At 42.2% G+C, this 24387-nt stretch overlaps 1 non-coding gene across 1 annotated transcript; it reads right to left on the minus strand.

The window, feature by feature from the left end:
• Positions 1-8341: 8341 nt before the first annotated feature.
• On the minus strand, positions 8342-8445 carry LOC126286564 (U6 spliceosomal RNA). Its single transcript, XR_007551707.1, has one exon. It is a non-coding gene; the product is annotated as a U6 spliceosomal RNA (small nuclear RNA).
• Between the last annotated feature and the right edge of the window lie 15942 nt (positions 8446-24387).

Here is a 24387-nt window from a genome sequence, read left to right on the forward strand (position 1 = left end):
AGAGATGAAGACAGTGTGACCTTTCTAAATTTGGTGCTTCCGAAGAATGGTTGAAGATGGGAAAGTTGCGTCAGCAATGGGGAGATACTGAATCGAATTGGGGAAAAAATAAATCAGTGGCACAACTTGACCAAAAGAAGGGACTGGCTGGCAGGACACACCCTGAGGCAGCAAGCAGTGGTCAGTCAGATATTGGTGGGAAATAATCGGGGTAAAAACTGTAGAGGGAGATCAGGGAACAAAAACAGTAAGCAGGTTCAAGTAGAGTTAGGTTCAATAGTCATTTGGAGGTGAAGACGCTTTCGCAGAATAAAATAGATACTACCTAACAATCAGCAAATGACACATTATATGATGCATGCTAATTTTTGAAACTAAATGAGACATTTTAATTCTGCCATAAGTAGTATTAATAGAGGTAACATTTATTTACTTCATTTTCCCTGTCATTCAGAAACAACGATTTCGTGAAAGGCAAAGAAATATGCCCAAAATAATGAAACGTTTAGAAACGAAAATAAAACTCCCTTGCACTCACATACATCGGAACAGCATGATTTTCATGATAATAACAGGCAAGTGTCTAAGGTAAGCGTATTGCTAGCTCCTGTATGACCATTAATATTTTTGAGTACCTCATGAAAGATTACAATATGTCTTTATAGTCTCCAATTTATTTGTCTTCATAAATCTTATGAAAAACAGCTCTAATGACTGTCTGCAATAAGATGATTTAATCACTTTTGTGTTACTATTGTCGCCACATTTATACAGATAACAAGGAAATATTTCATTTTGTTGCAAAAGTTAGTAGTTGGATAGTAAGTCACTAACTGACGCTCATTGCAGAAGGTACTGCGAACTTTCGACCTTCAAAATCGTTACACAATCTTGCCGCTCACCAAATTTCTTACGTATGTTAGTTGCCACAATATTATTGCACTTGGAAATGAGGGTGCTTCGGTCGGCTTGTTGTGAGTTTTTGTTCTAACATTTCACGAAGGCACGCCGAAACCTTGATAGTATATGCACAACTGTCTTGAAATCGTTCACAGTGCGATGCGCTTTCCTTGGTCATCACTGGGCTTGTTTATCGTAACTTCAACACATGTTTCCGATAACGCCCACGGGTGGCCAAGTGCAGTAATATAATGGTGGGGTAGTACTCTCGCTTACCCATTGGCGTCTCTCCTCTCACATAGGCTGGAGTATTATTCCGAGGTTAGATCAATTACAGAACGCTACCCAAAAGTTAAAACTGAGGCAACACTTTCTATTTTTGGGGGAGCTAACAAAACACGTCTTTTCAGTAATAAACACAAATTTATTTTACCCTCTTCTGTCATACAATCGTCTCTCTGCATTATAATTTCCAGTTTAAGCGCAGACTTTAGTATCGTGATTTCTGTTTTTACAATCTAAACATGTTTTCCATAATGAATGGTTAACGTAGTACATAGGGAATATACCCCAATTTTAAGTCATTAATACAAATGTTATTATTTTCCTTCTAAAAAGAATATGTTTAAAATATATCACATGAATGCAAACATTTCTTCAGACCACTTCTTGGTGGCCCTGGATGTATAATCAAAGGGCTAGCAGCTTAAGAAAGGGGATGTGACTATAAAGATGATAAATGTCTGAAGTAGTTTTAGTGTTAAATGTGAGATAACACACGGTATCACTCTATTGTAAACTAATATTTTCTTTACGCCAATCGTAAAAGGCTTACACTGTTAACCAGTATGTTCCACCTCTGCACCACTAGCTGCTATCAGGTTCAGGGCGTTGGCGTGGGAAACTTACCCTAAAAGGCGGAAGAATCAGCAATGATCAACACCAGGAGATGCAGAAGGCAAATGAAGCCACTGCATTAAAGAAACATATTGTGTTTCCACAGGACATGTGGCCTGCAACTGATAAAATATCATGATGATCTCTCCATTGACAAAAGATTCAGGTACGGATGATTTGAAAACGGAAACTAGTCACCATCAAGAAATAGAATTGGCTTCTTAGTGCAACGTAAGACGAATACACAATCATTTATTTCAGTTACAAGATTCCGCACTTGTCCCACAATCGGATCTCCGGGAAGGGGAAGGTGGTCATGAGAAAAAGACTGAATAAATAACAAACTGTAACATTTTACGAATCGGAGCATGGGATGTCGAGAGAATGAAAGGGGTAGGGAAGCTATAAAATCTGAAAAGGGAAACGCTAAACCTCAATCTCAATGTAGTGTAATGGAAAGAAGACAAGAGCTTCTGGTAAGAAATGGTATAACAGGAGTTGGATTCTCTATGAACAGGAGGATAGGGCAGAGAGTTGGTTACTATTGAGAGGTTCTGTGATAGGTTAACTTTCAACAAAATCGGCAGCAAACCAACACCGACAACAATAGCTCATGTACGTATGCCAACGTCGCAATCGGGAGATGAAATAGAAAAATTATATGCGGTTGTTGAGAGGGCAATTCATTACAGAAAGGGAGATGAAAACTTAGCAGTCATAGGGTATTTTAATGCGTCTGTAGTGGAGGAACTAGAAGGAAGGCGTACGGGAGAATCTCTGCTTGGCAGTAGAAATGAGAGAGGAGAAAGACTATTTGAGCTCTGCAAAAAATTTCAGCTAGTAATAGCGAATACTTTGATGAAGAATCTCAAAAGGAAGAGTTATGGCTGGAAAAGGTCAGGCGACACGTAAAGTTTCCAGTTACTTGACATCATGGTCAGGCAGAGATTTCGAAATCAGATACTAAATTGTAAGGCATACTCAGGAGCAGATACAGACAAGGATCACAATTTAGTAATGATGAAGAGACGGTTAGAGTTTAAGAGATTAGTCGGGAAGAATCAAAGTGCAAAGAAGTGGAGTACTAAATACTAAGGAATGAAGAGATACGCTTGAAGTTCTCTGTGGTTATGGATACTGCGCTAATGAATAGCTCAATAGGCAATTCAGTTGAAGGATGGGCGTCTATAAGGGGCAATTACAGAACTGGAAAAAAATCATAGGTACAACGAAGGTAGCTGCGAATAAACCATGGATAATGGAAAAAAATACTTCAGTTGATCGGCATAGGAAGGAAGTACAGAAACGTTCAGAGAAATCCAGGAATACGGAAATACAAATTACTAGGAATGAAGTAAATAGTAAGTACAGGGAAACTAAGGCGAAATGGCAGCATAAAAATGTGAAGAAATCGAAAAGGAAATGATTGCCGTAAGGGCTTGTCTGATGACGTAATAGAAGAAGGAAGTCGATAGGAAAGAGACAAGGGATCCAGTATTAGAATCAGAATTTAAATGGTTCAAATGGCTCTGAGCACTGTGGGACTTAATATCTGTGGTCATCAGTCCCCTAGAACTTAGAACTACTTAAACCTAACTAACCTAAGGACATCACACACATCCATGCGCGAGGCAGGATTCGAACCTGCGACGTAGTAGTCACGCGGTTCCGGACTGAGCGCCTAGAACCGCATGGCCAACACGGCCGTCAATTAGAATTTAAAACAGCTTTGGACGACTAAGGATCAAATAAGGCAGAAGCGATAGATAACATTCCACTGGAATTTCTCAAATCGTTCTTTGTAGTTTTTTCGTTTGAGGCTTATTTCGTGAGATATTTGGGCCGGTCATTATCAATGGACCACCCTGTTTAATACTGAATCTCAATAAAGAGAAACTGTTTCGGTATTTGTCGCCATTGTCAAGTATGTCTAGTGTGATGTAATGTCCATATTGTTGTTGTTGTTGTTGTTTTCAGTCGTGAGACTGGTTTGATGCAGCTCTCCATGCTACTCTATCCTGTGCAAGCTTCTTCATCTCCCAGTACTTACTGCAGCCTACATCCTTCTGAATCTGTTTAGTGTATTCATCTCTTGGTCTCACTCTACGATTTTTATCCTCCACGCTGCCCTCCAATGCTAAATTTGTGATCCCTTAATGCCTCAGAACATGTCCTACCAACCGGCCCCTTCTTCTTGTCAAGTTGTGCCACAAACTCCTCTTCTCCCCAATTCTACTCAATACCTCCTCATTAGTTATATGATCTGCCCTTCTAATCTTCAGCATTCTTCTGTAGCACACATTTCGAAAGCTTCTATTCTCTTCTTGTCCAAGCCATTTATCGTCCATGTTTCACTTCCATACATGGCTACATTCCATACAAATACTTTGAGAAACGACTTTCTGACACTTAAATCAATATTCGATGTTAACAAATTTCTCTTCTTAAGAAACGCTTTCCTTGCCATTGCCAGTCTACGTTTTATGTCCTCTCTTCTTCGACTGTCATCAGATATTTTGCTATCCAAATAGTAAAACTCCTTTACTACTTTAAGTGTGTCATTTCCTAATCTAATTCCCTGAGCATCGCCCGACTTAATTCGACTACATTCCATTATCCTCGTTTTGCTTTTGTTGATGTTCATCTTATACCCTCCTTCCAAGACACTGTCCATTCCGTTCAACTGCTCTTCCAAGTCCTTTGCTGTCTCTGACAGAATTACAATGTCATCGGCGAACCTCAAGGTTTTTATTTCTTCTCCATGGATTTTAATACCAACTCCGAACTTTTCTTTTGTTTCCTTTATTGCTTGCTCAATATACAGATTGAATAACATCGGGGACAGGCTACAGCCCTGTCTTACTCCGTCAGCAGCTCGTGGTTGTGCGCTAGCGTACTCGCTTCCCACGCCCGGGTCCCCGCATTCGATTCCGGGCGGGGTCAGGGATTTTATCTGCCTCGTGGTGACTGGGTGTCGTGTGATGTCCTTAGGTTAGTTAGGTTTAAGCAGTTCTAAGTTCTAGGGGACTGATGACCATAGATGTTAAGTCCCATAGTGCTCAGAGCCATTTGAACCATTTTTTGTCTCACTCCCTTCCCAACCACTGCTTCCCTTTCATAAACCTCGACTCTTATAACTGCAATCTGGTTTCTGTACAAATTGTAAATAGACTTTCGCCCTATGCATTTTAGCCCTGCTGCCTTCAGAATTTGAAAGAGAGTATTCCAATCAACATCGTCAAAAGCTTTCTCTAAGTCTACAAATGCTAGAAACGTAGGTTTGCCTTTCCTTAATCTTTCTTCTAAGATAAGTCGTAGGGTCAGTATTGCCTCACGCGTTCCAACATTACTACGGAATTCAAACTTATCTTCCCCGAGGTCGGCTTCTATCGGTTTTTGCATTCGTCTGTAAAGAATTTGCGTTAATATTTTGCAGCTGTGACTTATTAAACTCTGTCAACACCGGCTTTCTTTGGGATTGGAATTATTATAGCCTTCTTGAAGTCTGTGGGCATTTCGTCTGTCTCATACATCTTGCTCACCAGATGGTAGAGTTTTGTTAATACTGGCTCTCCCAAGGTTGTCTGTAGTTCTAATGGAATGTTGTCTACTCCGGGGGCCTTGTTTCGACTCAGGTCTTTCAGTGCTCTGTCCAACTCTTCACGCAATATCATATGTCCCATTTCATCTTCATCTACATCCTCTTCCATTTCCATAATATTGTCCTCAAGTACATCGCACTTGTATAGACACTCTATATACTCGTTCCACCTTTTTGCTTTCCCTTCTTTGCTTAGAACTGGGTTTCCATCTGAGCTCTTGATATTCACACAAGTGGTTCTCTTTTCTCCAAACGTCTCTTTAATTTTCCTGTAGACAGTATCTATCTTACCCCTAGTGAGATAAGCCTCTGCATCCCCACATTTGTCCTCTAGCCATCCCTGTTTAGCAATTTTGCACTTCCTGTCGATCTCATTTTTGAGACGTTTGTATTCCTTTTTGCCTGCTTCATTTACTGCATTTTTATATTTTCTCCTTTCATCAATCAAATTCAATATTTCTTCTGTTACGCAAGGATTTCTACTAGCCCTCGTCTTTTTACCCACTTGATCCTCTGCTGCCTTCACTACTTCATCCCTCAGAGCTACCCATTCTTCTTCTACTGTATTTCTTTCCCACATTCCTGCCAATTGTTCCCTTATGCTCTCCCTGAAACTCTGTACAATCTCTGGTTCTTTCAGTTTATCCAGGTCCCATCTCCTTAAGTTCGGTTTTAGGAAACGTAAAGGCACCAGTGATGCGATTCTGACGTTGTGATTGATAGTGGAAACAAGACTGAAGAACAATCAAGAAGTGTTTACAGGATTTGTTGACGTGGAAAAGGAGTTGGAAAATGTGTAATATCCAAAATTGTGAAAAAAAAATAGGAGTAAACTAATGGGAAACACGGTTAACATACAAGAACCAATGGCAACAATAAGACTGGAAGACCAAGAACGAAGAGCTCGGATGAAAAATGGTCTAAGAGAGGGACGTAGTCTTTCGCTCCAACTGTTCAATTTATACATCGAAGATGAAACGACGAAAATGAAACAAAGGTTCAAGAGTAGGATTGAAATTGACCGTGAAAGTATGTCAACGATCAGATTCGCAGATGACATTGGTATCCTCCTTGAAAGCGAAGAAGAATTACAAGATCTGTTGAATGAAATGAACATTGTGATGAGTACACGGTGTGTATCGAGAATAAATCGAAGAAAGACGAAGAAAGAAGTAGCAGAAATAAGAACACCAATAAACCTAACATCGTAATTGTGGTTCAAGAAGTAGACTAAGTTAAGGCAGCAAAATAACCGATGATGGACGGAACAGGAAGGACATAAAAAGCAGACTAACATTGAAAAAACGTGCTTTCCTGACCAAGAGAAGTCCACTAGTATCAAACATGGGCCCAATTTCAGGAGGAAATTTCTTGGAATGTAAGTCTGGAGCACAGCACTGAGTGGTAGTAAAACATGGACTGCTGGAAAACCAGGACAGAAGAGAATCGAAGTATTTGATGTGGTGTTACGGACTAATGTTGAATATTCGGTGGACTGATAAGGTAAAGAATGAGGAGGTTCTCCACAGAATCGGAGAGCAAAGGAGTATACAGAAATCACCGACGAGAAGAAGGGACAAGATGATAATTTACTGGATAGAGCGGGAAAGGATAAAAACTGTAGAGGAAGACAGAGACTGGAATGTGCGAGCAAACAACTGAGGAAGTAGGTTTCAAGTGCTATTCTGCTACTCGTGGCACGTCGCAGTTATTATGGTTATTATGGTCATTAATATAATGTTATTTCATATGTGTAAAGCTGCCAAAGTAAAATATATATTCGTCTCCTTTTTCTCTTTACTAGCCCTGATGATGGCCCAGGATGGCCGATACTAGTGAAGACTGTAAACGTATTGTGGTTGCTTCAAAGAAACTTTTAAGTGTACAGTTAAAAAAAGTCAGGCATTGTCTCCTAACAAACTTCCTTTTTTACAGACATCACTCTTAGTCGTATATCGAAATTTCTCTAAACGAAAATATCGAATTTTTACCTCCAGTATATAGTCTGCTACAATACGACGGAGAACCTACGGAAGTTTTATTTATTGATACTTCAAAACACTTTTCCGTCTCTACACTTGATAGTATAGAAATTGACAGTCTTCAGTGAGGTGTGCATGGAGCCCAGATTGTGAATTTATTCAGCGCAGATGTGAGGGAGCACGTAGATTGCGGAGGAAAACTTATGGGCGTGATAAAATTAGTGACTGCCTGAAGCAATGATAACTAAAAATAAGAATACTGGTGTTTAATTAGGTCCGCCAACACTGGCACGAGGCCAAGTATATAGTTCTGTAGTCGGGCACGTTGTAGGATAAGTCCCAGTTCATCAGTCTCAGTGCTGTAAGTAGTTTGGTGCGGCAAGTGACCTCCTCCCCTGCGGCAGCGTCTTCGTATACGCCTAACGTCCTCGCTTATTTGCTGGATAAATAACAAGCTCTTACAGTTTTTGCCCACCACAGCTCCCTCCATTACTGTAGAAGTTATTCCGTGATATAATGACGCATATCCTATAAACCTGCCTCCTCTTATGGTCAGTCTTTCCCACATATTCATTTCTTCACCTATACAGTGGACAAGTTCATTTCATATCTTTTCAATTGACTTAATTTCGATCATCCTTTGGTAACATCACGTCTCAAACATTGTGATTCACTTATTTTCTGGTTTGCCCATAGTGCATGATCCACTTCTATGCAATTTTGTGTTTCAGATATACATTCTCAGAAACTTCTTCCCGTAATTTAAGCCTATGTTTGTTTTAGTACACATTATGTGGCCAGAAATTGTCTTTATAGATGTTGATGTGGGACGTAGTGGATGATCATCTTCAAACAACTCAAGAAGCTACTCCCCGATCCTGTGCATTCACTTGGTCGGCCAAAGAATCTTGCTGATGAACTCTACCTCCAGCGTAAAAATTCACCACTTTTTTTTGTTTTTTGTTTTTTTTAACGCTTCACGATTTTGCGTGTCACCATTGCGCAGTGGCCATGCCAATCTCCTCTGTATCGTTCCAATTTTAGTATATGTACCGCCGAAGCGACTGTTGTTCGTCGTGAAGAGCAGTCAACGGACATGAGGGGTGGCCTCCAAGGCCACCTCAACTCAATCTATAAGCCACATCTGGGACGATATCGAACGAGATGTGTGCGCGTTGGCCGGTGCTACCACAAGTCTCGCTGACTTGTCGACGGCTGTTGAGACCGGCAATCGGTCAGGATGGCTCTTCAACTCTTGTAGCGACTCGCGGAGTCATTGCCAGACGCATTGTCACCGACAACATGGCGAAGGCGGGGTGCCAAGCGCTTCTGGAAAAGTGATTAATTCACTTGTTCATGGGTGTGAACGAGGGTTGTCCAGGAAGAGTGTTTTTCACTCCGGAAACAGGTGGTACGCCATAGATTTAGAAGACGAGTGTTAGATAGTGAAAGATACGGGAGATGACTGCCTCATGCAACATTTCTACTGTCCAACTGTTCGCAGTAATGGCGTTATAGCGATCAAAAATAGAGAACGTGATTCCTTATCTGCCCAACGACTGGCGTTCCAATGTGACAGAGCTTTAAGATAAACTGAAGAGCCAAAGAAACTGGTACACCTGCCTAATATCGTGTAGGGTCCCCGCGAGCATGCAGTAATGCCGCAACATGACGTGGTGTGGACTCGAGTAATGTGTGAAGTAGTGCTGGTGGGAATTGTGCAAAATGGCTCTGTGCACTATGCGACTTAACTTCTGAGGTCATCAGTCGCCTAGAACTTAGAACTAATTAAACCTCAGGACATCACACATGTACACGCCCGAGGCAGGATTCGAACCTGCGACCTGAGCGGTCGCTCGGCTCCAGACTGTAGCGCCTAGAATCGCACGGTCACTCCGGCCGGCTAATTGTCGTGCAGCCATCTAGGGTACACGAGTGAGCCTTTGGCTCCGAAAGCCCATATCGATGCCGTTTCGTTGAATGGTTGGCACGCTGACACTTGTTGATGGCCCATCATTGAAATCTGCAGCAATTTGCGGAAGGTTTGCATTTCTGTCACGTTGCACGATTCTCTTCAGTCGTCGTTGGCCCCGTTCTTGCTTGATCTTTTTCCAGCCACAGCGATGTCGGAGATTTGGTGTTTTATCGGATTCCGGATGTTCACGATACACTCATGAAATTGTCGTACGAGAAAATCTACAATTCATCGCTACCTCGGATATTCTGTGTCCCATCGCTCGTGCGCCGACTGTAATACCACTTCCAAAATCACTTAAGTCTTGATAACCTGCCATTAAAGCAGCAGTAACAGATCTAATAACCGTTCCAGACACTTGCTGTCTTATATAGGCGTTGCCGACCGTAGCGCCGTATTCTGCCTGTATACATGTCTCTGTATTTGAATACGCATGCCTGTACCAGTTTCTTTGGCTCTTCAGTGTATAAACGAAAGTAGTTCCACTGGAAAGTAAGGGTCACTTGCGCATTTTGATCCAAAAGGCAATATTCTGAAGGCAATTGACAGTCGCTGATGAAAAGTACAGAGGGCGGTCATCCTTCGTTAATTACCCGGAACTGTTGCCTTTGGGCAATGTATTCCTCTGATATCCAAATTCTGAAAACTGTAAAAATCCACACAGGATCAAAAAACTGGTTCTGAGCACTATGTGACTTAACTTCTGAGGTCATCAGTCCCCTAGAACTTAGAACTGCTTAAACCTAACGAACCTAACGACATCACACTCATCCATGCCCGAAGCAGGATTCGAACCTGCGACCGTAGCGGTCGTGCCGTTCTAGACTGAAGCGCCTAGAACCGCTCGGCCACTTCGGTCGGCGTAGGATCAAAAATGAGAGATGATCTGTACAGGTCTGTTGTGATTCACAGCCATTTTCGTCTCCACGTGGCTCAGAACAAAATACGAGTATATAATATTTCCCGCAACAGTGGAGCTGACAGTTACCTGTCTATCGTAAGGCATTAATCTGACTCTTGTTTACTTTGTTACACTTTCACGAAGTCCTGTCAACTCAGTATTCTCAACCTGACAACATTGTGTGGATCAGTGTTGCATCTTTATTCAAATTCCAATACTAGGAGATAAGTATCAAAATTTCTCACTTATACACGAATGTAGTGCCAATGGAAATCTGAAAGACAGATAAGTGTCCTTGCTGGAGAGATAAATTTCCTGAGCAGTAAGCAGTAGTAGAGCCATTTGTGTATCATTTTGTCTGTTTCACAAACAAGATATGTTTTCATATTGATATTCCGACAGTCGCATTTACCCTGCTTACTCAAACATTCTTTTTCCAGTTGCTATTCTCTCTTGCCTGAAATCGACGAGTTTTACAAATTTGCCACCGGTTTTCCTCTGAAAGCTCCCTTTTTACCCTAGTCAACCAACATTAACGCTTCATGTACCAGTCACTTCTCTCATCGCCACTTTTCATTCAGTGTTTCATCTGGAGAAGATGTCAGATGAATTGTTAGTACGCCTTATTTTATGGTTTCACTTAAGGTAAGCGCTCAATTTTTGAGTGTTGTGTAACTAGACGCAAATAGCGTGTTTCGTAAACTCTCATGTCGTCCATCATGTAGTTAAGAATGACTGCTTCAAGTTATTTTTTATTATTAAGGCTCATTTTGGTATGGAATGTAAAGAACGGTAATTTCGTAACAAGTGCAGAACTTCAGAATCTGGGGCAGTAGCGCATACTTCTCAATCGTTACTGAGAAAAGCGCAAGATAATTTCGGTCGTGAAATATGTATCTGTGAATGGCTGTTTTTACCACGAAGCGGCTGCAGCCGAGTGGTGTCGGTACGGTAGTTCAGCGTGTTGCCAGCACGGTTGCTCAGCGTGTTGCCAGCACGGTTGCTCAGCGTGTTCGGTCAGAGAGCCGGTTGGCTTCTGTAATAAAAAAAAAAAACTGAGTGGAAGGATCAACAAAACCAACTTTAACGGATGTCATACGACGTCCGCAACGACCAAACACAACGATCAACAACGAACAAAATGCAAAAAAAAAGCGTGTTCGGTCAGAGGGTTAGCTGCTCTCTGTAATAAAAAAACTGAGTAAATCGATCAACAACGAACCCAACGCATGTCTTACGACATCCACCCCTAGCAGATGCAGCGAACGAAAGCGAACAAAATGAGATAAGTGTGTTAGCTACCCTTTATAATAAAAAGATTGAGCGAGTGGATCATCAAACAAACCGAATGGGTGTCATCAGACGGCCTCCATGAACATATTCAACGAACAATATAGAACGAAATGATTTTTTTAAAAAGTGGATGGCACTCGAGCGGCTGGATCGCTGGATCGAGTTCCGTTTTTATATTCAACACAATCATTTTCTTTATTATTTATATTACAAATGATATAATGGGGAAAATACGTGTAATCTGATGAACTTTATTAAATTTACAATGTTATTTGGCAGTCTACTAATTTTTATTATCACAAATAATGTAATATTCATAACTATCGATTAGTAAACGACCAAACGCATAAAGCGATACTGAAAATGTATGCTTGTCAGTGATTTGAGAAATCCCTTATACCTGGAAGAAGCCCGAAACTTGTTACCTCCAAGTTTTCACCGGCACAGTCGACTTTTTGAAGATGTACAATTAATCGTCGCTTTCGACATTACGAGTACAAGTTGCAGGATGGTATTTTTCGTATAAACATGGAAAACATAAGGTTAAACGGCACCAGCTTCATTGAATAAACTCTATGTTTCCGCATACGCAAGGTCTTTTGACGTTTACTGTGGAAAAACAAACTTCGTTAACATTTTCAAAAACCTCTCTTTCAGACGATAGTTTGGAAGCAAACCATGCATAACGCAGTATTTCCTTAAAAATCGGCGATGATAATTGGTTATGCAGTATCGAGTTTATTTAACAGCGCCTTAAAAAAATTGTTCTATATTGTTTGCTGAATTTGTTCAGGGCGGATGTCCGGTGACACCCGTTCAGTTTGTTCGTTCATCCGTTCGCTCAGTTGTTTTATTGCAAAGGGAAGCTAACGCTCTGACCGAACACGCTGAGCTACCGTGCCGGCACCACTCGGCTGCACCCGCTTCATGGTTAAAATGACCAAGCACACACACACACACACACACACACACACACACACACACACACACATATATATATATATCCTCATGGGGTACTACGAGTGTACGAAGTTTGTAGTAAATCCGCGTTCCAAACGCCGTGGCCTCCCCTTGTGAGTAAGCTGGGCAGCTGAAATACACAAGAAATGCGCTCTCTGACTGTGCCTCGAGAGTGACTCAAAACATCAGGAGCCACTCTATTTTAGCATTCAGAGCAATTTGTTGCGCTGCCCTTATGGCTGCGGCCTCCACAAGATGAAGTGGCGTAACCTTGCGGATACAAAACAATGCGACCTTGCTCTCGTTCTCCCTTGTCGCAAACACGGGACCATGCGTGACACGCATGTTTACATCGCAGTTTCGCTCAGGTCGAAAGTTGTTATTATTCCGTGGCGTGTTCCCCGCGTCATAAATTTGTAGCAAACGCCGTAATAGTTTGCGGCTGGAGCGCCTCTGCGACAGATAGCACAGCACCTCCGCTAACACCAGTGAGTTGCCGTCTATCAGAACGAGTGCGCGTGTCTAATAAGTCACAGAAATTTCTGAAGTCGCATCGTTGCGTGTGTCAAGCCTTTGATGGGCAACTGAGCAAACGGTTGTTCAATATTACTGTTCTTTCACCAGGGCTGACACAGTTTCTCAGTTCCAGACATTGCAAGTACCTCTTCGTACCACTGTCGCCTCTCTGCATCAGAATTGTAGTAAATATGTAGAGTCCGAACGTAATACTCTAACACAATCGCATCTGATATGACAGTCAGCAACCTTAATGAAAACGCCTGCTATTTATAACCAACTCAAAAATCACTTAGCGCAACCTGAAAACCTAGGGGAATATGTGGACTTTAAATCAAGGGGAGCAGGATATGAAAACATGTAATTAATGAAAAAAATTTCACTCTCAAATGAAAACAGAATAATAACCAAAATAAAGGGAGACCCTACACTTTCAGCGACAGGTACGTTGGGATACGAGATCAATCATCACATACTGCAAGGATCTGGAGCTTCTCAGAACGAAAGATAATGTCGGTAAATTAATGTTTTATTCAGCTTTGAAAATGACATGATGAATACCTTTATACAGACTGTCCAGAGAATTTTACTGCTGATTAAACGAGAAGAATTGCAGTGTACGCCTCTGCAACGTTCCATGAAAAGCTCCGTGATGAATATTAAGGTATCTGACATTGTGTTCAGAGATTCTCTTGGTATAAGCCTCATTTGGTTTGCAAAGACCATTTATACATGAACAGATTTTCGCTTCTGAAAGATATAATTTATGCCATACTGCGACACGTGACGTATCTTCAACAAAAGCCATCCTGGGTTACGACAGACTTTCCTGCCTTGACTTTAGTAGCCATCCTATTGAAGCTGTCTGTAATGGACGTTTTCAAGTGCCGACTGTGGACGAACCATATTGCGCTCTAAAATATGGATGACCATTATGTACCGGCAAATAAAACATTTACAGCCACTCGTACTTGCGAAATTAAAATTGCTCCAACACGTTCATTTCTCTCTCTCTCTCTCTCTCTCTCTCTCTCTCTCTCGTGAGGTTCCTACAGCTGTTGTTGCATTCCATGTGTATGTCGCCTACGGTTTCTGTCTTCCCATGCTTGCCCTCTTCTTGTGTTTCTCTAACCAGGCAACGTTTAGTCTTCCTCTCTCCTTCTCCTCTCTGGGTAGTATATCAAAATCTTCTTGGGTCATCTTTTAATGGTACTGTATGTCCATACCAGGCGACCTACCGTTCTTCTATTCTATCTGTGATGCTTTCTTAAGTCTGGATCATTTCTCTAACCGTTGTATTTCTTACATGGTCTTCTGAGATAGTCCATTTCTACGTATGTCAATTTCTTTCTATTTTTTTTCCAGTAATCTCTCAGCACTCACATCCATAAGTCGCTGAAGGCTTATACGTATATAGAGCATCTTCTTTACTTGCAACTCATCTCAGGAGACCTAACAGATGATTTAACTTCTGGATTGTTGCTTTCCTATGAACTATTTGTCGCTGTATTTTTTAATTACTTATTCCCTCTTCCGGTAGGATGCTACCCAATAATTAATTTTTTTTTACGTACTGTATCTAGATGTGCTGGTCCTCTACTAGTATGTTAGTAAGTTTCTTACATCTTCTCCACTGCACAGGCCTGCTAAAGAGACTGTTTACGCCACCCTTGTCCGCCCTCTTCTAGAGGATTGCTATGCGATGCAGGATCCGCAACAAATAGGACTGACGGAGCACATTGAAGTTCAGACAAGGGCAGTCCATTTTATAGTATCGCGAAGTAGGGCAGACAGTGCCACGGATATGATTCGCGAATTGGGGTAGCAATCATTACATGACGTTTTTCGTTCACCAACCTTCTCCTCAGAGTGCAAAAGTATTTTCTTGGCGCACACCTACATAGGAAGCAATGATAATCGTAATAAAGTAGGAGAAACAAGAGCTCGCACGAAAGATTTAAATGTTCGTTTTTCCCGCGCGCTTTTCGAGAGTGGAGCGATAGAGCTTGAAGGCGGTTCAATGAACCCTCTGCCAGACACTTACTTGTGAATTACAGAGTAATCGTGTAGATGCAGTCTAGTTGTAGATGTATTCAGTCTTCCGAAAATTTACTTTTAATTCCCACTTATGAAATTCTTCTAATAATTTTCCTAGCATAAAGCAGATATCATTCTCTACAATGTCCACTACTATGTGATCATCTGCTAAGAACAAGGCATACAGTACATATCTAAATGTCCATTCGTGCACATTTCCTATTACACAAGTCTAAGGCGTTCTGGATGCATATTTTAAGCAACGTAGGAGGCAAGCAGCATACTTGTTATAATCCTTTTGCAATTTTGAAAGATTGTCACAAACTTGTATAGGTTGCACTTGCTTCTAACATGTGTCTTTATGAAGCTCACTCCTCCACAGGACTTCATACAGTTTCTTCAGTGACACTGTCATACATACGTCCTCTTATGATTTGTGAATACTAATGACTGCTCACATTCCGTTCCAGTGTCTTTAACATTAGTTCCCTTAAAGCAAAATGTTGTCATTACAATATCCTCTCTTTCGGAATCCTCTTCGCCCTTCAATTTTCAGCAAGACTCCACTATCTTGTATCTCGTTATACGGGGTGAAAATTATTAAACTATATGAAAAAAGGTAAATTAGTTACAAACTACGGCGTGCACGTACTTTATTCAACATCTAAACGTCACTACAGGTATTCGGATTTAGGTTATGAGATGTTCGATATGTCTGACATCATTGGCGATGATATGGCGCAGACAAATAGCGAAATTCTGCTTGATCCACTGAAGTGTCGGAATATCGATACTGTCGATAACCTCCTGAATGGTCTTGGCGTTATTGTTGTTCACATTGTCTTTAATATAGCCCCACAAAAAGGAGTGACATGTGTTCAGATCCAGAAGACGTGGCGGCTAATCGATGCCCATGCCAGAGGCCTCTGGCTACCCCAGAGCCACAATGCGATCCCCAAAGTGCTCCTGCAGGATTTAAAACATTCTCCTGCTTTGATGGGGTCAAGCTCCATCTTTCATGAACCAAATCTTGTCGAAATCAGGGTCGCTTTGGATAATGGGGAGGAAATCATCTTCCAGAACCTTCACGTTCCTTTCGGTAGTCACCGTGCCATCAAGAAATATGGAACCGATTATTCCGTGACTGGACATGCACATCATACAGTCAGCCATTGAGGGTGAAGATACGGATTTTTAGTTCCCCATATGTGCCAGTTTTTCTTACTGAAGGACCCATCCAAATGAAAGTGGGCTTCGTCGCTAAACCAAACCATAATAATTCCTATCATGCCGCTCGGCCAACCGTGCAGTTTGAACGTCCCAAAACAAACCGTTCAGAAGTTATCACAGTTTTATATCATATAGTTCCATTGTTACCCTGTAAGATCTTTGGATTATCCTTGTTGTAGTCTGCACAAGTTGGTCTAGAGGTTGCCGCGTAAGTCTGTCACAGTTTTCGACGGCGGCCATTGACGGAAGTTCCTGCAACGATGTAAGACAAGTTTCAATCGGTCCCTGGAAGGCACAGTCGCGTTGACGTGAGCATACATCACAGGCCATTTCAGTCGGTTGATTCCAGCTACCTGGAGGAAGGCCTTCACGAGGTGGTCGCATTGTGCTCGTACAGTACTATCCCATCGCCTTAATGCTGGCTGCAGTGCTACAAAGTAGAAGGCAGGATCCGTCTCGATGGTGCACAACCATAAAATTATGCTCGATAACGACAAGAGACATTCGATATTCGATCATGATCCCATCACAAAACATGACTGATCCACTTCTTGTTGAATCTGTGTCACTGCATGGCTGGGATGCACATTGGTTATCTGGCTGTCTCTACGCTCTTCTTTGACAATCAAGTGGCAGCAGCCAAATTCTGAACTATTTGGCGAGAAGAAATTAGTTGCATTGATCTAGGTTCAATGCCAGATGCTCGCTTGTCCACCTTCAACGCGAAGCGTAGTGCTGGAGGTTATACTGTTTCTTGTCCATAACGGACGCGCGAAGGCCGAACTGATAGTGTGGAGAAGGCAGCGCAAATTGTGTTACAATATCCTCATTATATCTACGACCCATAATTTGCAGTTGGCGGTAGTTGGTGTCGATGATCGCAGGCGAGAGTTTGGATGACCTCACTGCGGTGTGTGTCAATTGACTGAACAACTTCCCGTGCTGAGATCCCTTCTTGCCTCTAGGTAACTGTGCTGTCACGGTCTAACAATAAAACTGAAATGACCCTTCCAGTTTTGAACTTTTTTGTGACATATTTATTATTACCCGACTTCTGTACAAATACAGGGCAGTGATGTGATTATGATAAATGAGTGTTATAAAATGGTTTTTCTGTGTGGTGTCACATGGCTATACGAGCCATGTATTGAACATTTATATGTTGTGTGAAAAGTTTATTATTACCTTTTAAATGAATATATGTTTCAGGTTAATTTACTTATTCCAAATCCACAAGAAGTATTTCACTTGGGATCTGTGCAAGGTGCATTAACACATCTGTTTTTCCTTGTAAATGTTTCTTATAAGTTCTTGCGTTCTGACATCTGTATCCTAGAGTATCTCTTCACTATGAATTTACTAGAATGAGAAGAATATCTAAGTTCTAATTTAATCTAGGAGGCATGTTGACTAAACAGACAAATCGTAATATCCCGATCACGAAAGTAGCTCTCCACTGAACTGTACTGACTGAGACCGAAAATTCCCTTTTACCGCCACAGCATAAATGGCTATGTAAGTCTTGAGGCTATTGCATTTTTTTTAGTAGGTTACGTGGTGTCCCTAAAGATACGAGAGAGGGAAACATTCCTTCACCTTTTGTATGCGATATCACATGTCTGATATTCTCCTGGTGTAGAAATACGTTCTTAAGGGAGTCTGTCACTTGACCAAGAAATTTTTGAAGAGCCTAATACACACACAAGAAAAATAATAATTTCACATGCGCCACGTAGTGTAATAGTGGCGCTATTGTTCATGATATACGGAGATATTCCAAACTCTGCTTTCAGAAGCTGAACAGAATTCTTTGCTGATTGTTTCGATATTGGGAAGGTGATCTATGTCTCTGTAGAGAATGCGTCAGTTACCTTCATGATAGTACTGCACTTAGAATGCCAAATGCACGTAAAAACGAATGTGTGTTGCGTTTGTGTGAAGGGGCACAGAAAGGAACATATGTACTGACTTCTATATCCCAAATTCGAAATGTCAGTGTATTGTGGGAAATGCAGATGCAGAAGTGATTTTTGGTGCGTTCCAACGTATTATATGGGGTGGTTTAGCTGTCACTACAAATGTAGTTTTATGAACCTGCCCTCTTTCTGTAGCAGTAATGGTATTTAGACAGGCGACAGCACGTAATCGTTATAAAACCGCCCTCAGAGCTTTGGACGACCCTTAACAAACGGAATTATACTGTAAAATGTGTGTCATAAAGAACGCAATTTTTTTAATTGAGCGCCTTTTTCAGTTTGTTAGGTTGCCGGACCTGAAATTTAAGCGACTGTCATCCGTAGTTATTGCGATTACCGACTGTCATTGTCAATTGGCATTTATACGTATTGTTATCAGCTAAAATGGAGCGATACACGATGGATCAACGCATCCAGATTTTGAAAGTGCATTTCAAATACGGTGAGTGCTTTGTAGAGAGTGTTCGAAGACCGTGTGATTTTTAGTAGGCAAAATGCGCCTGATATGTCAGTGGTGAAGAGACTGGTAAGGAAATGTGAAGATGAAGGATTGACAGTGTAGGTAAAATCACGTGGATGTCCTCGTACTCGTAAGTGAGAGTCTCGTTACGAGTCTAGTGTAGTCGATCCGCCGCCGTTCTCAACGGTCACAAATTCCGAGAAGCAGTTTGCATCGAATTTTAACAAAAGATTTGCATTTGCATCCATTTGCGATCCAACTAACACAAGAACTGAAGACGATGTACCATTTGAAACATCGAACTTTTGCCGGTCGGGTATTCACAAAACAAGAATTAGTGATTTGCATTAGAAACTCATCTTCAGTGGTGAGGCACACTTTCAGCTTGATGGCTACGTGAATAAACAGAATTACCGAATTTGTGGCACAGAGAATCCTGTCTTGGTCCGTGAGAAGTGTCCTTATACTGAACAGTACGTGGTTGTGGGTTATTTGATGGCGGACTAATTGGGCATTATCTTTTTAAAGACGAGACTTGAAAACAGTGACTGATGTTCGTAATCGTCACATGATAACACAGTTTTTATGGCCGCAATGGTAAGAATTGAATGTGGAACACATGTGGTTCTAATAGGATGGGGTAACCTGTCACACTGCCGTTGAAACAAGATTACTGAGAGAAAGATTCCCTGCTCGCCTCATATTTCACAATGGCGATAAGTACTTGCCACCAGGATCGTGCGATTTGACATTACGTGACGTTTTGTGGGTGTATGTCAAATTTTATGCTTATGTGACAATCCACGAACCATCCCTCAACTCAAGGCAGAAGCTAGACGTGTCATGGGTCACGTTCAAGAGTAACTTTGCTCTAGAGTCGTCGAAAATTTTGCCCACAGAATGGATGTGTGCAGAAGAAGCCGTGGAGAGTATTTATTTGATTTTTTGTTTCATGTTTAATCACAGTCTTTGTGTTACATATTGACGAAATAATACTAGCAATTTTCAAATAAATTATGCATTTTATTATTAAATTAATAATTGTGACGATTGGCCATGAATTACACGGTATTTTTCAACCAAGATATACCTTACTTCTGTCATATATATCGAAGTGCCTCCAATCCTTCGTTCTGTAATTGGCGGTGTAGTCATACAGGTTTGGGATGTTGTAAGTTTTTTCGTTTATAGTACGTATTCTTTCAGAAACGTTGCCTTATAAAGTGTTTTTCACCATCGGAAATATCGAAATTAACAAACAAAATTTGTACCATAGGTCTAAGATGTCTTCGTATACTTTGCCAGTTATTCTGTAGCATTTTGACAAGGTGCTTCACATCTCAAGAGCAAACTGTCCAACAACACTGTTCTGTAATGTGGGTCTGCATAAAACTGCATCTGTAGGGGCAACAGAATGACCCTGTATAATGGTATTCTTGTTTGTTAGCATTACTGTTTGTCACATGTGCGTCTTGAAGAATAATATTAGTAAGCAGTCGATGAAGTATACCTTGAAACACTTCAGGCATCACTTTATTTTCGCTCCCCCAGTCAATAAAAGGAAAAGACGTGAAGTATGGCTCCTTTGGTGACGCCTCGCAAACAATTTGCTGAGTGATTTTGACTTCTACAGAAAACGGATACCACGGTTGGAACTGTAAATGTCAGAAGCCAGTGTGCATTTTCGTACTCACGAATACGCAGAAAGCCGCTGAGACATCGGACATTCACATGAGACGCCACTGAAATGTCGTAAAACGATTCAGAGAACCCAGCTGGCACTCGAACCAGGAACTGCATGGGGACCAGGAACTGCTTTCTCTGCCGATCACGACGTTATTTTGCCCCCATAACGACCATGGTTTAGCAATTTTCTTCCTTCTTGTCTTTGTTTACGTTTAATCCAAATCAGTTCTGCATTTACCTTGTCATTCCAAAAAGTTTCGATAATGTATTTATAAAAAAATTAGGAATGTTGAAATGGTGGTTTTAATGCCTCCGTTGTTGTACATAGTGTCCCCTCCACTTGATTGCAATTCACAGAACGTTCATCTAACCATTTGAAACTGTAATAACTCAACTCGCGCGTCATAATGGCTTGCATTTCGCTTATTTAGACAAAGCGTTGACGCTTCATGCGAATTTCTGGATTTTGTGGTTTTATGGTATATTAGTATTGATAATATCAAGTCACGTCACCCGTAATTATTTTTTCCAGATAACAATTATGCGATTTGCATTTCAATCAAGTCGCGGCAGGTGCACATGCTCACAGCTTACTGGTCGAAGGCACATTTGACGTTTACTGTTGTTAGTTCAAGCAACCACGGTAGTTACTGTTCTGACGTCGCTTACACGCCACTAATAAAATCAGTGTCGAAACTTATTGGGCGGACCGTGTACATCTCCACAACGATCCCGACCAATGGAACATCAACAATAACCAAGTGATGTGGCGCAGAGATTAAGGCAATAGGCCAGAGGTGAAACTCCCAGCAGGCTCGTCAGGTTCAGATCTCCCTCTATTGAACAAACCACTCTACAGTGAATGGCAGCGGATTCTTTGTACCACTGCTGGCTGTTTCCTTTCCCGTTCTTTTCGCAAATTGAGAGAGGTGGAAACGATTGTCCTTAAGCTTCTCTGTGAGACCTCATGTCCCTTAGTTTATCCTTATAGTCCTTACATGAGATCAGTGTTGCAGACAGTAGAACAGCTACACACTCCAAGAGCTCGCCCAATAAACCTTAGCCGGTCGTTCGCCTTTCTTACAACTAACCTTACTTACACGTTGCTTTTCATATTGTTTCGAAACGTTACCTTTAAGGGTGTTAATCAAACAGCACACCGTTAATACTATATTCGATCATCACAGAATATTTCCTCTATCCGTCCGCGTTACTTATATTTATCGAAACTTTAAGGAAGCTCCCCTTCGTCGTACCGAATAGAAATTCTATCCAAGTGATTCCGAATACCCCTTCAGTCACTCAACGGTGATACTATCCTGTACAAAACATCGACATTATTCTCAGACTGCTCCTTACCTCGTCCTTTACGTTAATAGAGAACAGGAATGGTCCTACCAGACTTCCTTGGGGCACTCGTGAGTTGTCTCCCTCACCGTTCAAGGCAACGAATTACGTTCCATTATTGAACAAGTCTACGAGTTAGTCACGTATTTGAGAACCTGTTCAGTACACTCGGACCTTTATTAAGAGTACATGCCGTTATACAGTATAGAAAGCTCTGGAAATGTGGGAATATAGCATCTACCTATTATTCTGCATCGGTGGTTTGCTCGATTTTTGAACAGAGCAAGCTGTGTTTCGCACAAGCAACGGTTTTGTATCCATGCTGATCTATGGAAAAAGTTTTCTCTCTCTAGGAAACTCATTAAATTAAAGTTTAGAGTACGCTCAGGTTTCCTGAATTAGATGGACGTTAAGGAAACTGGTCTATTACTTTGGGTATCTGTTCTGTGCAAGAGATTCATGATTAATGCGCACTAAGAAACGAACCAAAGCCGTGGAGTAATTTCACTAAAAATCAACTGAAATCCCATCATGACTGCACTACTATTCATTACCAGCTGCTTTAGCTACTTTTCATCGCCAAGAATATATATTTCTCAGTCATATACACTCCTGGAAATGGAAAAAAGAACACATTGACACCGGTGTGTCAGACCCACCATACTTGCTCCGGACACTGCAAGAGGGCTGTACAAGCAATGATCACACGCACGGCACAGCGGACACACCAGGAACCGCGGTGTTGGCCGTCGAATGGCGCTAGCTGTGCAGCATTTGTGCACCGCCGCCGTCAGTGTCAGCCAGTTTGCCGTGGCATACGGAGCTCCATCGAAGTCTTTAACACTGGTAGCATGCCGCGACAGCGTGGACGTGAAGCGTATGTGCAGTTGACGGACTTTGACCGAGGGCGTATAGTGGGCATGCGGGAGGCCGGGTGGACGTACCGCCGAATTGCTCAACACGTGGGGCGTGAGGTCTCCACAGTACATCGATGTTGTCGCCAGTGGTCGGCGGAAGGTGCACGTGCCCGTCGACCTGGGATCGGACCGCAGCGACGCACGGATGCACGCCAAGACCGTAGGATCCTACGCAGTGCCGTAGGGGACCGCACCGCCACTTCCCAGCAAATTAGGGACACTGTTGCTCCTGGGGTATCGGCGAGGACCATTTGCAACCGTCTCCATGAAGCTGGGGTACGGTCCCGCACACCGTTATGCCGTCTTCCGCTCACGCCCCAACATTGTGCAGCCCGCCTCCAGTGGTGTCGCGACAGAGGTGAATGGAGGGACGAATGGAGACGTGTCGTCTTCAGCGATGAGAGTCGCTTCTGCCTTGGTGCCAATGATGGTCGTATGCGTGTTTGGCGCCGTGCAGGTGAGCGCCACAATCAGGACTGCATACGACCGAGGCACACAGGGCTAACACCCGGCATCATGGTGTGGGGAGCGATCTCCTACACTGGCCGTACACCTCTGGTGATCGTCGAGGGGACACTGAATAGTGCACGGTACATCCAAACCGTCATCGAACCCATCGTTCTACCATTCCTAGACCGGCAAGGGAACTTGCTGTTCCAACAGGGCAATGCACGTCCGCATGTATCCCGTCCCACCCAACGTGCTCTAGAAGGTGTAAGTCAACTACCCTGGCCAGCAAGATCTCCGGATCTGTCCCCCGTTGAGCACGTTTGTGACTGGATGAAGCGTCGTCTCACGCGGTCTGCACATCCAGCACGAAAGCTGGTCCAACTGAGGCGCCAGGTGGAAATGGCATGGCAAGCCGTTCCACAGGACTACATCCAGCATCTCTACGATCGTCTCCATGGGAGAAAAGCAGCCTGCATTGCTGCGAAAGGTGGATATACACTGCACTAGTGCCGACATTGTGCATGCTCTGTTGCCGGTGTCTATGTGCCTGTGGTTCTGTCAGTGTGATCATGTGATGTATCTGACCCCAGGAATGTGTCAATAAAGTTTCCCCTTCCTGGGACAATGGATTCACGGTGTTCTTATTTCAATTTCCAGGAGTGTATTTGCGAGATTCTGCAATAGTCAAAAGATGCTAGCCATCTACCGTCTTCATGTCCGCATGACTTCTTAAATGCTGGGTTTAAGATTCCACTTATCTTTTAAGTGTCTTGTAATTCCGCATCAGACTGGTCGACGAGTGACTTAATAGAATCTTTCGTCCCGTTTAGCGTAAAAATTTCTGGGTTTCTCTGAAAGATCTTTCGCTAACGTATGACGGAAGTAGTATGCACCACACATGGTTCTCATTACAGACTACTTACGATGAGGTTCTTCCTGTCGGCATTATTCAGGCCATTTCTGAATCGGGACTACGACAATCCCATTTCTTCATCAATTTTTGAATATTAAACTAGTCTGGGTCTTTCCTGTCCTTAATCGACTCGCTCACCAAGTACATGTTGCTTCAGAGAAAGCATTCAGGACTACTTCGAAAGACTGTCTGTCTATTCCGTCACATTAGTCTCCCTGTATATTTGAACACAACGGACTTTCTTAGCATGACTATGCAACTGTTCTACACACATCAAAAAAGTTTTGCATCACCTCGGTTCCGAGAGTTCCGGAATCTGTACCGAAAACGAATTGAGATCAACATA

Source organism: Schistocerca gregaria, chromosome 1, assembly GCF_023897955.1.
Source record: "Schistocerca gregaria isolate iqSchGreg1 chromosome 1, iqSchGreg1.2, whole genome shotgun sequence".
NCBI lineage: Eukaryota > Metazoa > Arthropoda > Insecta > Orthoptera > Acrididae > Schistocerca > Schistocerca gregaria.